The 16187-nt window shown below is 40.4% G+C and overlaps 1 protein-coding gene across 1 annotated transcript in view; it reads left to right on the top strand.

Annotated features, from left to right (window-relative positions):
- ALS2 (alsin Rho guanine nucleotide exchange factor ALS2) overlaps positions 1-16187 on the top strand; it is a 220606-nt gene that overhangs the window by 21596 nt on the left and 182823 nt on the right. The window lies entirely within an intron of this gene.

Genomic DNA, 16187 nt, shown 5'->3' with positions numbered 1-16187 from the left:
AGAATGTGTCTCTGCAGTAACAGGATAGCACAAAATATCAGGAAAGCAAATAAGTGGGAGAACACTTTTTAGCTCTTTTCTCTTTTCTTTTCTTAATTGCTGTCTTTATACATTGATGAGGAGTCGATTGATACCCTCTAGGGCAGGGCTGCCTCACCTCTGCCTGCTTGCCTGCAGCTTCGCAGGGTAGAGCTGCAGTGCAGCAGCAGTTTGAACATGCCCTGGCTTTTGCAAAGGGCATTAAGAGACTGAGGAGTGATTGAAGTGCTGAGGAGCTTCTGACTTGTGCTGTCTCTGTGCTCTAGGGAAGGTCCATAATGCTCACAGGCGTGTGAACTGCAGTTTACATGGGCTGTCCTAGCTAGAGTGGAGTTTGGTCAGCTGATCTGGTGCACGTGTCTAATGATGCAGCCACACACTTCTGCAGTTATCTCCCTCTTAAAGCTTCCCCAAACCAAACTGCATTGACTACATTACTGCATCAGTAATCACTGGCTGTACAGTATGTCATTGAATCATAACATGCATCCTTTCCACTTCTTACAGCAAAAAAGTTCTTGCAGACACAAGTTCTATTTGTTTTGTTGTTTGCATTTGTTACTCTTGGACATTGTTTTGTGGATGTGATGACCCTTACCACAAACAAGACCTACTCCTTTCCGGTAAAGCAGCTCTTTTTTGGAGACAGCATAACTTGCCTGACAAAAGATTGTTTGCACTGCTAGCTGAGGCGCATAGCAGAAATACCTGAGCAGGTTACAAACTAGCTACCTCTTCCTTTTTTGAGTCTTTCTGCAAGGGAAAGGACCACATGGTTTACAGTTGGCAAATTACGAGGCAGCTTTGACACTCATTAGCATACAACATCCCCAAGCCCTCCATGGCTGTGCTGTGATCTTTCCTGTTGTCTGGGACAAGTGAGCTTGCTGTGCAGATGTTAGCAGAAGTGTCTGAATGAACAGAAGGGACTCTGTCTTGGTGAGAAAAATGTTGTCTGGGTCTTGTTCTTCAGTTTTTCAAGACTCTCTGAGATTTGAGAACTACCTGTGTAAAATCAAAAGTAATCTTTGGGTTGTGTGTGTTCACGTTCATCTCAATTGAAACTGAATGGAACAGGAATGTCCAAATTATAGACAGATTCTGATATACTTCATCAGAAATGATGATGCAGCTGCCTAGTGAAGTGCTGTTGTAACACTCCTGAAAACATAATACAAACATTTTAAGTGATATGTATCATCAAAGGAGAAACTTTTTAGGGGGAGGATTCTCACCTGCTTAGAGACACTTAAAATAATGGTTTACATTTTCATCTGGTAAATCAGATAATGATGAGGCTGAAAAGGGCTGGTGATCTGTAGCATGAAAGTAAATTGAGTTTGATAGGTGATTTCAAATGTAATGGTGGTTTTCTGTTACTGTTGGCATTTGGTCTTTTCAGCAAAGACAACCAAAACTCATCTCTGCATCATAATTTGGGTGCTCAGTTCCAAAGCTCATGTACCAGGGTGTTTTCATCTATGATGCATAGGTGTGCAACTCCTGAAAATATACAAATGAAAAGTGGTCTGCAAAATAGGATCCTTTATTTGGTTTTTCCACGCCTTTCTGCCACTTTTCTAAACTTTCTGAGTGGAGTGTATTTGTTTTCTCTTTCTGGTATGTGTGGCTTCTGGGGTGGATACTAACTGACCGTTGCTTTTGCAGGTGAGCCTAGGCTGGAATCCAAAGCTGCCAATTGACAAGAGCATGTATTTTACAGGGAAACACCTGCCCTGCTGCACTGAACGTGGTGGCTTTGCTGCCAGTAATTTTCTTATGGAAAATCTTTGGAGTTTAGTTTTACTACTGAGCTTTTTCTTTTTTTTTCTGTTGCTTTTCCTCAGTGAGTTATTAACTTTCTTGCCAAGATTTGCCAAGCCCTGCACATTGAGCATTAGAAGTGCAGTCAACTCTGTGCCAGAGTTTTATGTGGTTTGCAGTGAATGTGGCAGCTTTCACCAGCCCTGCTTTCACCCATTATGTGGATGAAAGCCTTGCTGGCTTCCAGGCTTCCTGCTTCTCACGCAATACTTATGCTTCCATGCCAGAAGTGCCAGGTACTTTACCTGGCACATGATGGCCTCTAGCTATGGGCCTGTTCATGGGCTCACTCAGTGCAAAATGCAGTGTAATCTGTCCATCAGGCAGGTCTGGTGCATTTGGGTTTGCATAGGGAGGGCTCCAGCACTGAGATGAAGCTGGGGGCTGTGACATCTTTCCCTTGTAAAGAGGGAAAAACCCAAACTCATGCCTGTATTGTCTTACTACTTCTGTGCTGAAGGGAATATTGGAATATATAAAGATGTGTATATATAAGGTATATCAAGGAGGTCTATTCCTCTTGATTTTCCTGCTTTTTCATTAGCATCTGACACATGTGAACTTAGAGAAAGAAATCCCCAACCCCCTTTCTCTCTGCACACAAATAAGAAATAAAAAAGGTTCCTAGAATTCCCAGGACTCCTACTAAAAATATCACATTAGTCTCCATGGCTTAAACAAAATCAGTAATTATAGATTCCTTTCATAGTACAAACACACAGCAGTGATACACCTTCTTGCTCTTCCAGGAGGGCACTCTGTGCAGTCCCTACAGGGCTAGTCTTGGAAGTGCTGTCTGGAAGGACATTGCTGCTGCTGTGAGTTTTAGCACTGACCCTGTTCTCCTGACACACCTTTACGTCTCTAGGTGACAGGAGACCTAATGCTGGGCTGTTGTTTTGGGTACATAGCTCACCATCTTCAGCAGAAGAGGCATGACAGGGAAAACAATGAAATGCTGCATAAAATAGGTATGCAACTGAACAGGAAAAACAAAAGCCAATAATGCAAATAAAGCCTTTAGATATAAATAAATATGTAAGGTAAGATGTGATTTCCACACTGGTAATATTTATTCTTAGCAGTCTAATTAATCTTTATTTTTGCAGGCATATTCATGTGTTGGTTTTTTGCAATTACCACTCTGAAAAAATGAGCAATTGTAGTAATTTAAAACAAACTAAATTAGTTTTTTTAAACAGAAGTATAAATCATAGGATTCTGCTGCAAAATTGAACTAATGGATTTATAGGGGCATGTAGAAAGGCATTTTTATAGTATCCTTTTGAGAAATGGTAATAGACACCATGGTTTTCCTTTGGTCTTAGAAATAACTGTTCTGTCTTATATTCTACTGGGTAACTGTGTGCACTGTTGAGTACTGAATTTTTTATGTTGATCACCAGATTATAGAAAAGAAGTTCCGCCTGACTGTCCTTCATACTTGGGAAGTATTAGGTGCACAACCGCACCTTCCCTTCTTACATGGATCTTCTGAGTCAAGGCTTTGTTTCCAGAAACAACTTATTTGCTATAGAAAAAGTTTTAATTATGATTTATTAATGAATAGGCTTCATCCCTTAATTTTAAAACCTTTTTCTAGAAATTCTGTATGCATTTCAGTCACATAAATAGCTGCACAGCAGCACAAATACGCTTGAGATAGCCTTGAATGACTTAACTTGAATGCTGTAAATAGTTTTGCTTGTAATTTATCTTTCCTTAAAGCTATAAATTTTGTGTGGTTGTGATGCTGAGGGATGCTATGCCATTCAATAGAGCACATACAGAGCATTAGGAGAGAGAGCTTTTGGTCTTCTGGCTGAGTTCCTGCTCAGTTTGCATATTTTTGCTATTGAAACTTTTTTCAGTTAAAAAAGCAGAAAGATTTTTGTGGAGTACAGTGTTAAAAGCATGTGCATTGTCATCCACATCTCATCACAAATGGACACAGTTTAACAAATATTTGAGAACATTACAATTATATATACTTTTCTTGAGCCTTTTAAAATGATGGCATTAACTAATGCTGCAGCAGAGATGGTATTCAAACTTTGCTGTCATCTGAATGGTGCAAAATCGTAGGTATAAAACACAGTTCAGTTATATTTAAATCAGAAGTTATTTTGGGCTCTCTGGTGTGCTTGCAGTCAGGTGCCATTTGCTGAGGGGTGAGATTAACTGTGAGTAGGTAGGAACTTCTTAGTTCTATAACTGAAATGAAGTTGTAACATTAAGCAAAGGCAGTCTTTTTTTATGTAGGCTGAGTGGCCTTTCTTGTTGAGGCCCTTCAGGCTAGCATTCACCCTTCTTGCTTCTACCTTCCTCACCTCCAGAGCAAACTCTTGATTGCCTGTTGGGGATTGGGTGAAGCTACATCGATGTATGTCTGCATAGCCTCCAATGGCCATCTGGTGCTGCTTAGCTGTACTTTCTGGCCCAGAAATGAGATCATACAGGGAAGGAGCCAGCAAGTTCTCATGGCTGCTGGTCTCTGGCTTGGATGTGTAACAAAGAGTTCCTGGAGTAAGGAAGGTAAATGAAATGGAGATACTGGTCAGTGTTTTTGTGACTCATTCTCTTAATCACATTCTTGTAAAAAATAATTTCCAAGTGTTCCTGTTGTTCTTTTGTGTTTATTTTGCGGAGACTGGACTTGGCAAAGTCAGAATGCACAATAACTCTTGAGTGGCATCTTTACATTTTTGTTGATAATGGGAACCTGACACGTACAACTTAATTCCTGACCCTTGTGCAATGCTGAACTGGCAACTGCCAACCTGGATAGCCTACCAGGCTAGAGCCAAATTAGGAGCACATGCTAATGTTTGCTTTAGCATTTCTAATCTTAGAAACTGGGGAGAAAATTGCATGTGTTTCCATGTGACATAGATGTGACTGTTCTGATTTCATTGTGTGGTGGGTTTCTCCACACAGATTTTTCTTCTTCTCTCAACTATTAGTCAAAATAATTAAGTAGTAATAGACATTTTACTCAAATTGGAGGCATCTGTTAATGGGACTGAAGTTTTTCATAGCAGTAAATGAATGCAACTCATAGAATGTTGATCAGGAATGATATATACATGGAATTCAGCCCAAAGTAGTAAGGATAGTGCCTCTAATATTTATTCCTAGATGTCTATTTCATACTTGCATTTACTGAGGTTTGATGAGAAGTTCTTTGCTGTGAGGGTGATAAGGCACTGGCACAGGTTGCCCAAAGAAGTGGTAAATGCTCCATCCCTGGCAGTGATCGAGGCCGGATTGGATGGGGCCATGGGAGACATGGTCTAGTGTGAGGTGACCCTGCCCATAGCAGGGAGGTTGGAACTTGATGATCTTGAGGTCCTTTCCAACCCAAACCATTCTATGATCACCTATTTAATAATTTTTTCTGCTAGATTTCTTAAGTGACAAGATAAATTCGTTGACTATGCTGTTGATGTTGATAACCTGTGTTATACTACACTATTTTTATCGTGTTTTCTGGACCTTCCTTTTCTCCTAATATGTCAGAATGTTTAAGAAAGCAGCTGTGAATTTTCTTTTTGTTGTTCTGGTGCACTTTTTCTAGGAGTGGATATCATTAGCCAAATCAGAAATACTCCTCTCAGGTGACACCTGCCTGAGCAGATAGGCATGTGAGGATGACAGTCATGGTACAGAAAAGGAAAAGCACATGTGGAAACTAAAACTCTCAGTGTTGATCACTAGCCGGTGCTACAGATGCAGGCAGAGCAACTGGCTCCTTAATGCTCCCTTCTAGTTGTAGAACTCTGTGAAAGCACAAGCAGAAGTGGGGAAACTGAGGAAGGCAGGAGATGAACTAAAGGGAAAGGTATGACTGTAGTATACATGCAAAATCTCTCTTGTACTGTTTCAGTTTGCAAACTCCCAATTTTGTGGGAGTTATTTTTGGTATGACATCTGTGGTTCAAGAGTCACATTAGTGCCAGGTATACTGGGGAAAGTCTTTGCATTTTCAGCAAGTGACAAGAAGAATATTTTCCAAAATTTGCATTTTAAACGGAAAAACATTTAAGCATTAAACAGTGACTGCTGAGAAACAGCTTCAAGCTAAACTTCCCCTAGGTATTTCTATTTTCTTCTTCACAAAACAAGTAAAAAGCCCCATGCCATCCCAGATAATGTAACCCCAGATCTGTCATACTGTCAATATAAAATGTAATTTAACTCTTAAAAGATTTGGTTTTTTTAAAACAACAACAAAAAACCAGGCCCCATACATAATAATGCTAGTTATTGACCTGGAGTCATGGGCCTGTTCACTTGGAGAAGCAGGAGTTGAGATGCATATATGGCCCAGAGGACTGGCATGCGCAAGTCTCCAGTGTTCTGGATCTGTGATATTAAACTCTTTGTTGTGAATGGAGATGACCAGATGGCTATTAAAACTTGGTTTGGTTTTTGAGGGAGAAAACGTATTTTGCCACCCTTCTTTTTTGTTCTGTGTCAATGCTGATTGCAATGAAATACATGGCTATTCTTTGTTAATATGTGGAGGGGGAGAAAATGGATAAGTGTGCAATGAACCTGCTGGAGGACCTGCTTATCTCAGATGTTTTTTCTTCCTCTGTTTAGCCTAAGCTGAGAAATCTGTCTTTGTACTATTTTTCAGTCTTTGTTGCCTTGGCAGCCCGGTTTCCAAATCTGATCTATCTTCTGGCAGTGTGTGATGTTGCAAACTAACCGTGGGAGGGCCACATGCAATCTGCAGAGTTCTGTGATGTGCCCTGTGGCCCTCTGTCTTTTTATAAAGAGATACGGCCCTCAGAGACTACGGGTCCCAGCAAGCAGTGCTCTATTTTCATCTGATAAGCAAATGCTCAAATCTAGATGTGTATTGCATGTCAGGACATGCTAGCTACATAAGCCACACCTTGGCATTTGAGATAAAGGTGGCTGCACACTGCTCCAACCAATGCAAAGGAAGTGCAGCTCTGGCCACAGGCTGGATTTTTTTTTTTATCCCTCTGCCCCTCAGTTTAAGGAATTGCCTTTCTGTTTCCTCTCCAGTATTTCAGTGGAATTCTGGTATATAGCATGAGAGCTTATAATTTTGAGTAACTCTGCTTTTGGTTTCTAGGTTCTCCCAGATGCTGCTTTTACTTACTCTAAGATGGCTATCCTCATACGTGGTGCAGGAATGGGCAAAACTTTTGGAAGTGGCTGATTGCTTCAAGAGAGGGTGTAGCAAGACATCCAAGCCCAGTTTTTACTTGCCAAAGAGACCTGGCTCATTCAGACAAGCTTTGGCTAAGCAGTCTGAAAGTGGGCTGGTTTATCTGATATGATTTTTTTTAAAGTTTGTCCAATAGAGGGAGAGACTCTACCCTACTTTGACATGGACAGCTGAGAAAGGAGCTTTGACACACCTTTGGACATGAGCAATTTAAGGCACCTGCTCTGAAATGCCATCAGATTTCGAGTGCAAAAGCTGACACTGCTTGGATGCAGTGCAGGATAGGATCAATCCCTTTCTCCCAGTCATAAGCTAGATACCTCTCAAGATGGTTTGCATGTAGTTTACTTCTCTATAGCAATACCTTTCTGAGACCTGGTTATCAGCTGGGTCAACATCTGAATAAGTGAAGGCATAACCAGGAGGTCTTCTGGGGTTTCCCTGCATCTCAGATGTTTCTTAGGGAGTATGTAAACCTGGGGTTGTTCTTCTGAGATTGTAGGTAACTTGGGTGTTTCTGGTATATGTTCTAAAATATAAACCCAAGATGTCAAGTGCCCTGAACAATCTTTATTTCTTTGTAGATTTATTGAAAGAAAGTTCAGTACAGCAAAGAGCTTTTTTATTGTATTCTTATAAAATCCAGGTAAGTATCACTTAGCACCACAGTAGTGGCAGTATAGGGTTGACCAAGAGGCCAGTTTGGCCTGGAATTCAGTCTCAGTCCATGGTCAATCATGGACTTGTAGGGAAAGAGTAGAAATTATATTCTATGTGTAAAAACAGCTTCACATTGGAGTGCTTTCCTGCATAGGAGCTTGGTGCTTTCCGAGTTAGCAGTTGCTTCTGGATCGTGGTTATGCTTCAGCTCCTGCTGACGTATTCTCTGTCATCCTGCATCCTATATATGCGCTTTTGCACTTTTAACATTAAAGAAAAGACTGGTTGTATTTAATTCTTTGTGTAGCTGTATAGTATGCATTTTGTAACAGGGCTAATCAGTTGCTACTCCTTCCTGCTTGACGTTTTGTATGTTTTGAAATTTGGAGATGATTCTCAAGGCTGCACTTTGGTCATGTATTAGCTGTATTTATAATTCTTATTGAACCCTTATATCTGGCTTTTATCTCAACCTGATAAATAATGGAACCTTTGGCTATTAGAGTGAGGATAAATACATAAATAAAGAAGGGCAGTTAATGAATAGCTGGTCAACAGAGATGACAGTGAATCAAGATGACTTTATTCACTGTCAAACTCTCAGCACCATAAAACTAAGCGTGTTTGGCCTGATCCAGCATCTGAAGAATTTCTACTGGTTCCAAAGTGTTGCCTTGTTAGCCGATATAACACAAATGCTTGTCTTTGTATCCTTCTTCTTTTTTTCTTTCTTTTTCCCTTTTCTCTTTTCCTTTCTAAGCACAGCTATGTTATTTTATTTGTCTCCCTTCTGCAGCACTGTTTGCTGTAGAAAGAGCTTCCTGAAGAGGCATGGCACAGTTGTATAGTAGGAGCAGCCTTTTGGGTAAAGGCAAGATAAAATGGATGATCCAGTGCATTTATGGGAGTAGCCAGCTGTCAAAACATAGGTTTCTCAAGAGGAATACTATAAGAAAAGTCAAAAAGTCTCTGATACAGGCTTTAGAAAGTCTCATCACTCCTCTGTTCTTATAAGGCATACTTCTTTTGCTTCCACTGGAAGGCATAGTGTTTGGTTGATTTTTAACCAAGCAAGTTTTAATGAGTTTATATTTGCAAGTAAACTCATCAAACTGCTGCACTGACAAATCTATCATGGGATTTCTACCCAAGCCCCATTTTATTCTGACATTCTGGCAGACATGAGTCGTTTCCCCTAAGGCACTTCAACTGAGCTGTCTTTTCTACTCCTGGATATTCTCTTGCTCCCTGACTCCACCTCAAATATGTCTGCATCTCAGGACCTGGTTATCCTACTGTTGTCCCCTGATGCAATTACAGCATGATTAAAATATGCAGTATGGCTGGGACCTTGATCATGTTCTAACAAGAATATATCCTTAGACATAAAGCCCAATTACAGCACTGTAACGATGTCATGGAACAACCCTGCTCATCTTCATAGCATAGGGTGGGGCTTTAAGTGCTTTCCCTTGGCGTATTTCTAGTCACACCACTTGCTACTGTTGTATTTCAAACATCATTATCCCAGGTGCCTAGATCAGCCCTGGTTATGGACTTACAAATACCCCTACACAGCCTTTCCAGCATTTTTATGGTGTCTGCAGCAATAAAGTAACAGTAGTATGTACTTCTTCTTTCTCCTTATTTTCATGAAGTACTTTAAAAAAACCTAACTCATCTACTTATTTGTTATACATTTTAATTCTGGGAGTCTCTGAGGTCAGAGGCCAGTCTTGAACTAGTGGTTTTCAGTAATAACTTTTTCCTCAAAGACAGGCAGTCCACTAACTAAGCACTCATAATTTCTTTATTTGTTCATTTCTGGGCCCCTTCCTGGGAAATGTTCAATACTACCCACTGTCAGAGAGCAGATCCTGGACCAGATGTATCACTGGTTTGTCTCAGTTGTGCACATTTTATGTGTCACGCTTAAGCTATGAAACCATCTTATAAGCTATTCTAACTACAAAAGCATTAAAAAAAAACAACACCACATCCCCCCAAACCCAAACATACACAAACCCAGAAACCCCTGGCCTTTCTATTTTCCTCCATTATCACATCTTGTTCTGAGTCTATGGCAGATGGAGTAGAGGAGAAAAGCTATTTTCATTAAGTCTTTTACGTTAACATCCTGGCTCTTAGCATACTCTTGTTTAGCTATGAACAAATGGGAGATGGCATAAAGAAGAATGGCAGAGAAAACCAGGTCAGTGCTTCCAACTGGGAGGCTTACCCTGCCACTGAAAATATCATGGAAAAAAGGCACTGCACTCCAGATGTGTCTGTGGAGGGAGGAATGTTTCCTCATGATGCATTTAATTATGTTACATTGCAACAGTGCTTCCTTCCTATGGAGCATTGCCACACAGAGCCATAACCATTAGGTCATGTACACTTGAGAGATTCCCTCAGCTCTGTTGTCACAGCTAACAGTGACAGCAGTGGCCATCAAATCCATGTTTCTTTGTATGCTACATGTTTATAAGCCTTGTCATTCTTCAGGAATCTATCAAATTCAGGACAAATATGCCTGCTATGTTGCATGGAAAATGATACATTTTTCTTAAAATTATAGGGTTGGTTTCTTTCCAGGAAATAGTTTCCATAGAAAGTAGAATGGGATTTCTCACTCAGAAGATGAGAGATGTTGATAGTGATGTTCCTAACAAAGCCCTCCATGAGTTTGTTTAGAGTTCCAATGTCCCTTGGATTTTCTGTATAGTTCTGCTTATTCCTGTGCCTGTGCTCTGTCATAGCAGTCTCTGTGACATGAACACCTTTCAGCCATGTGCTCTAGGAGAGAAGAGAAGGAGAACTTTTACAGGAGCACTGGTCAGAACAGTGTGCGATTTGCTGTTCCATCCCTTCTGGGGTCAATTTAAACGTTTTCTTTGAATTTCTGTCATTTGACTTGAAGGTACGCTTCATTTCTTTTTACAAACCTGAAATGTTCTGCAGAAAACAGACACTCTCAAGAAGTTCTGTTTGTTCCAACACCCAGTTTCCAATCAAAATGATATTTTATAGAAGGATATATATGTAATTCTTTTGTTGTGTTTTTTTTAAGTTCAGGTTCTATTCACATGTTTGTTTCTTGGCTTGAATGTTTTTCTGCTGGCTTAGTAAGCTGAATCAGCTCTTCCACGAATCAAATGACTATCACAGCAGGCACAAAGGGAGTAAGACTGTATGGCTAGAGGAGGAAAGAAAGGGAATAAGTTTTAAGTTTCTTATTCTTTGCTTCTACCTAGAGTGCTTGGTTTCCATAGTTTTCTACAAGCTTTTTTTGGTCCTCAGGCTCCTTTACAGATAAATAACTATGGAGCAGGAAGAAGTTTGTGAGATCTGACGCAAAGTGCAGCATCTGTGGATGATCAGAGCAAGTCTTAGTTTTTAGGTTGAAATGTTGTGGGTTTGCATCCCTGTCCAGCACTGGGACAGCTGTGCTGCCTGGTAAGGTGATAGGCTGTGGATTTAGCTGCAAGAATCTCTATCTATCCCCGTGCATCCAGTGACAACTGAATTATACTGCTTTATGAATTCATTAAGAAATTGATAGGACTGGGCTTCAACAGTCTGTGCGCAAGGACAGCAGTTGAGATTTGATACTTGAGCAGTGCATGGAAAGCTCCTTGTTTACTCTCTTAATGTGCATGGGCACAGGTTAAGTTATAATCTAATTAGGAATTCATGCTGTATTCCAGGAAATGGCGTTTTGCTTCAGCAATTTTGTTTTTCTTTAAGGTGTTGACCAGTACTTTGGAATTTAAAACTATGTATCCTGAAGAAGGCATAGGAACATAATTTGAATGCAAACTGTATTAAGCGTTCACATCCTGTATCCTAGCAGGAATTTCACCAAACAGGGGAGGTATTCATTGAACTAGGAGCAAAGCAATGTCAAGTTGAGAAGGAAATTACTATGGAAATGAGTTTTAAAAGCCTGAGGCAGATGTAGGGAGAGGCACATTGTACCAGGAATTTTCCTCACACTCTAGTTTATATGGCCTTTCCATTACTTCAACAGCAGCATACAAGAAATCCTTGGCTTGGAACGGTCTCTGAATTTGAGCAGTTTTGTGCTGCTGCTGCAGGTCAGCTTCCCTATTCAGAGAAATGAAACCCAGCCTCAACTAGGACTAGGATGTCTGCTTGGATAGGAATGGCCTTGCTTAGGGCAGACCAGAGGTCGTTTCAGCTCAAGGATTTGTCTCTCTGTGGTCAGTAATGGATGCTTAGGAGGGAATGAGAGATTGAGAGAAATGTATTAACTGCTTTCATACTATATTCTTCCAGTGCTTGGCAAGCAGCAGCTGAGCGGGTCTGTAGATTTAATAGTCCTTCATTAAGGTTTTGTTTTTTCTTCCATAGATCTGTCAGTTATTTCTTTTAATCATGCATTTCAAGGATCTGTATGTTGTAGCAATGACTTACACAGCTAACCTGCACAGTGTGAAGAAATGTCTCCCATCTGTCTAATGATAATGTATAATGTCCCCAACATTTTCATGTGTTAGAGAAGTGGCAAATAAACTGCGTATTCATTTCCTCCATGCCCTTCATGATTTTATAGATTTAGATCATGTTTTCTGTTTGAAGGTTTTTGAGCAATATATAAGTGGATTTTTTTGGCTTAGTTCATTGCAGAAAGATAGTGGTACAAGCAGAAAGTGATATTTTTCAGGAACAGCATACAGGTCCTGTAATGTCTTCCTATAAATTCTGGAATATTCCTGAGGCAGTAGTGGATTCCTGATATGCTCTGGAATAGATAGATTGCAAGTAAGGAGATGTATGTCTTAGGGCAGAACAGAAAATGTTAGTCAAATTGGCAGTAACTGATAAGAAATGATTGTGTGGGAGAGGAGAACAGGTTGTTAATGTATAAATAAGTGTATGTGTTTACAGATTGCTGGTGAACGAATGCAACTTTGAAGAGCTCAGTCTATTCCAGTCCCTCAGACTTTGAAAGGGAATAAACTGTAATCCCCCCAACTTTTTCATTTTTCAGTTTGCTGCTAAAAATATGAAAGGAAGAAAAAGAAAATCTCAATAGACTGAACAGCAGGATTTTGTTAAACAACATGAAAAAGTGAAAATGCTTAATACAGCTCTTGAATTTTCATTCAAAACACTTTAAAACTATTCTGATCACTCCCATTAACAGCAGAAATGTGAGTATCTGTTGCAGAGTTGTTCATGCTTGGCTGTGTCACTGGAGTTGAAATTACATGAACGTGTACAGATTGAACAACTTGACAAAAACTGGTTTAGATACTGAACTGGGGAAGGTGATACAAAGGGAAGTTCCAGTTGGAGGCTGACTCCAACCAAAATAACGTATCTGAATAGCCTGAAAGTTTACCACTTTGTTATATACCCAGCCTTTGTGACAATCTGCTATAGCTTTGATGTGCTAAACTGATACGTTAAATCTGGAGAACGCATATTTCTTCAGAACACAAATTCTTCTGTATTAATGTGTCTTCATTGGACAAGTTTGAAGAGCATGAAAGCTTAGGAATAGGAAACCCTTATGAATTTGTGACCCTTTCCTATATCACATGCAGTAAAATTATTAACTTACCAGGCTCAATTATGCAGTACTATCACTTTGTATATTGATGTTAAGAATAAACTGAAGTCCGGCTAAACTCCTGCCTGCTGGTATCTATTCACTGATTTGAATGGAAGCTGGTTTGGACTCCAGATCCTGTGAATCTCCTACCCAAGAAGAATGTTTACTCTATTTTCCTTCTACTTAGCTAGGAAAGAACATGGGCATGAATGCTTATTTTTCTCTTCTAACTCCCTCTGTATGATGCAGTCGATCTTTTTTTTTTTTTTAACACCTCCCCACCCCTCCTTAATAACTTCAGAAACATCTGCATTATTCTTAAGTGTATATATATAAAATAAATTTTAAGGTAGTTTTAATTATATTTTAATTTACTTTAAATGCCACTGACCTGCATAGTGCAGCCTGTCTATTAAGCCAGATTCAAGAGAGTCTTAGGAGGAACCTGTTGGACAAATAGCCTGGGCAAATCTGTTGATTAACCTGGTTATCAGGTTTGTTTAGGAAATGAGGATATGAGTGCCATACCTCCCTTTTGTGTTCCTTTGTGAGCCTTCCACAGCAGAAATGCACGTGGGAGGACTTCAGTGGCAGTGTCTGTCCCGTCTCTCTGCTACTGATGGGTTAATAGGCTCTAATCAACAGCTTAGAATGTGCTTATGAAGATGCCTACAGGTAAGCAGTAAGAATTTGAGAGCTATGATCAAGGTCACTTACCTTTTTTAGTCTGTTCTCATTTTAGCCACCTCCTCTGTTTTTGGCCCTCGTCCCAGGCTCTGCCTCTGCCCAGTGTGTTGCTGATGATCCGAGCAAGTCACAGTGCTGTGCAGTGTAAGAACTGAAAGTAAGTTAATGAGGTCTTGCTGCCTTATCTCAAGTACCATGCAATGTGTCATACTTGCTCTCTGATTAGGGTGAAGGTCTTTCCTGTCACTCCTGTGGCTCCTGAAGGACTAACCTTGGAAGACCTGTTGCTTTTCATGGGCTGGAAAGATCTGGGATCCCTACATCCCAGTGAACAAGCATGTAAAGAACTGAAAGGGCATAAATGGAAAATCAAATCCTCTCCTAGAAGAGAAATAAATGAAGTGTAGGAATAACAGCTTTAAACAGTAGTTACCTCCATAAACTACGAATTCTATAAAACAATAATTGTGTCTGCCAGTTAGTCATCTTCTAGTTTGTGTAGATTCATGGAATATATTTATTGGCAGTTCTCAAAACAGGCCACCCTGTACTTGCCCAAGTGTTTCACAGTATAGGGGGCATGTTGAAGCCTGTCCATTTTCCTTTGCACCGCAGCCAATTACTGCATTTAATTATTCTTTGCCTACATCTCTGTATATATTTCTCTTCAGCATTCAACCAATTTTTCTAGCAAGAGCCATTGCTAACAACAGGTTGATACCATGCAGTAGAAAACTTGCACTGACATCAATGGTGTTTGTTGCTTTTGAGCCTCTCCAGCCCTGAGAGCCCTATTAAAATGTGCAAGACTTGCCTGTAAGGTACTGGGTGTTCTCAACTCAAGCTGGAGTCAGTCAGCATGTCTTTGCCAGCAGATGCGCCTGCATGTGATAATACTGGCAAACCTAAACTTACATTAAAAAAGGCTTCTAAAGACTCATCAGAACTCATCCTTCTGCACAGCTCCACAGCCAGCTACAGATACTGAAGCAGTGCAGGAGGGCATATATGAAGTTGTAAAGAGGTTATGGGAGAGACGGCTTGATGGAGCACCAGAGATTGTGGTGTCCAAGTAGAGACAAGAGCCAGGGCAGGTACTCAAGAGGCAGTGGGGCTGTGCTAGCCAGCAGGGCCAGCCCTTTTGGTTTATTTTGGTGAAAATCCTTTTCAAATATTCACTCTCAGGCTACCTCAGGGTATCTTGCTGTGGATTTGAGAATACAGAACGAAGTTCAACTGACCCATTTTTAAGATAAAAAGTAGTAAAAAAAAAAGGAGCTTTTCTACAGTTTTTGTATGTCTAACATAACACCCCAAAGAGCTTGGCCTTGTTTTTTTTTTTTTTCTGTGAGCCCAATATTATTAAAACCTAGAAATTTTATCCTACAGTTTGTACAATTTTTCACATGCTCTGGTGCTCTGAAGAGTTTTCCACTCTCTTTATCCACCCAGAATCAGTAAGTGTAATGTCCAACTTGTTTTCCTGTAGTAATCTGCTTTTTTACGTAAGGACAAGATGCGTCCTAACAAATACAGCCTATTGGTGCTCTGCAGAGATGTTTTGAGATTGTCATTAGACACTGGGGAGCAAGAGCAGCTGCCTTTCTCGGAGACCCCAGGTCTGCAGCCTTTGAGCGTTTCGCCTTGCTGCCAAATGAGAACCCTAACACAGATCTTCCTTCTTGCTCAAAACCCAGAGAATTAAGCTCGTGTTTCCTGCTCTGTGATCTCTCTGTATAACAGACTTGTTTTTACATCCTGATCAGAAGTTGAGAATTCAGGAAAATGTCTGCCTTTTATGAAGAGAAAGCTTGCAGCTTCTTCCCCATAGCAGCCTGTTGTTATGGCTGGGGACAGCAGGATGGGTTAATCGTGGCCCCATTTCCTGAGGTCTCCTGCAGTCATGATTTGTGAATGCCTGAGAATACCCCTGCTGAATTCTAATTGTTTGTGGCAGTCGGCACATGATTTCAAGTGTTTGGTCACAGCAGTGTTCGTTTTCTGCTCTTTTAATCTTTGATGGATGTTGCCTGGCTTCACTGATGTGGTTCACAACACAGTAGGCAGTGATTTCCTATAAGATGTTTTGTCTCGACTGCAGAGGTGTGGAGTCCCTGTACGATGGCCAGTATTTATTAATGACATCCCAAGGTTCCTAAAGAGAAAGCTCTGCCGTAGACCATTAGA

The sequence above is a fragment of the Neopsephotus bourkii genome, unplaced genomic scaffold, assembly GCF_033783945.1.
Source record: "Neopsephotus bourkii isolate Nb327-2 ecotype Australia unplaced genomic scaffold, CSIRO-AGI_Nbou_v1 NB_196, whole genome shotgun sequence".
NCBI lineage: Eukaryota > Metazoa > Chordata > Aves > Psittaciformes > Psittacidae > Neopsephotus > Neopsephotus bourkii.
The sequence above is the reverse complement of the archived record's forward strand: the minus strand, read 5'-3'. Positions and strand labels throughout refer to the sequence as shown.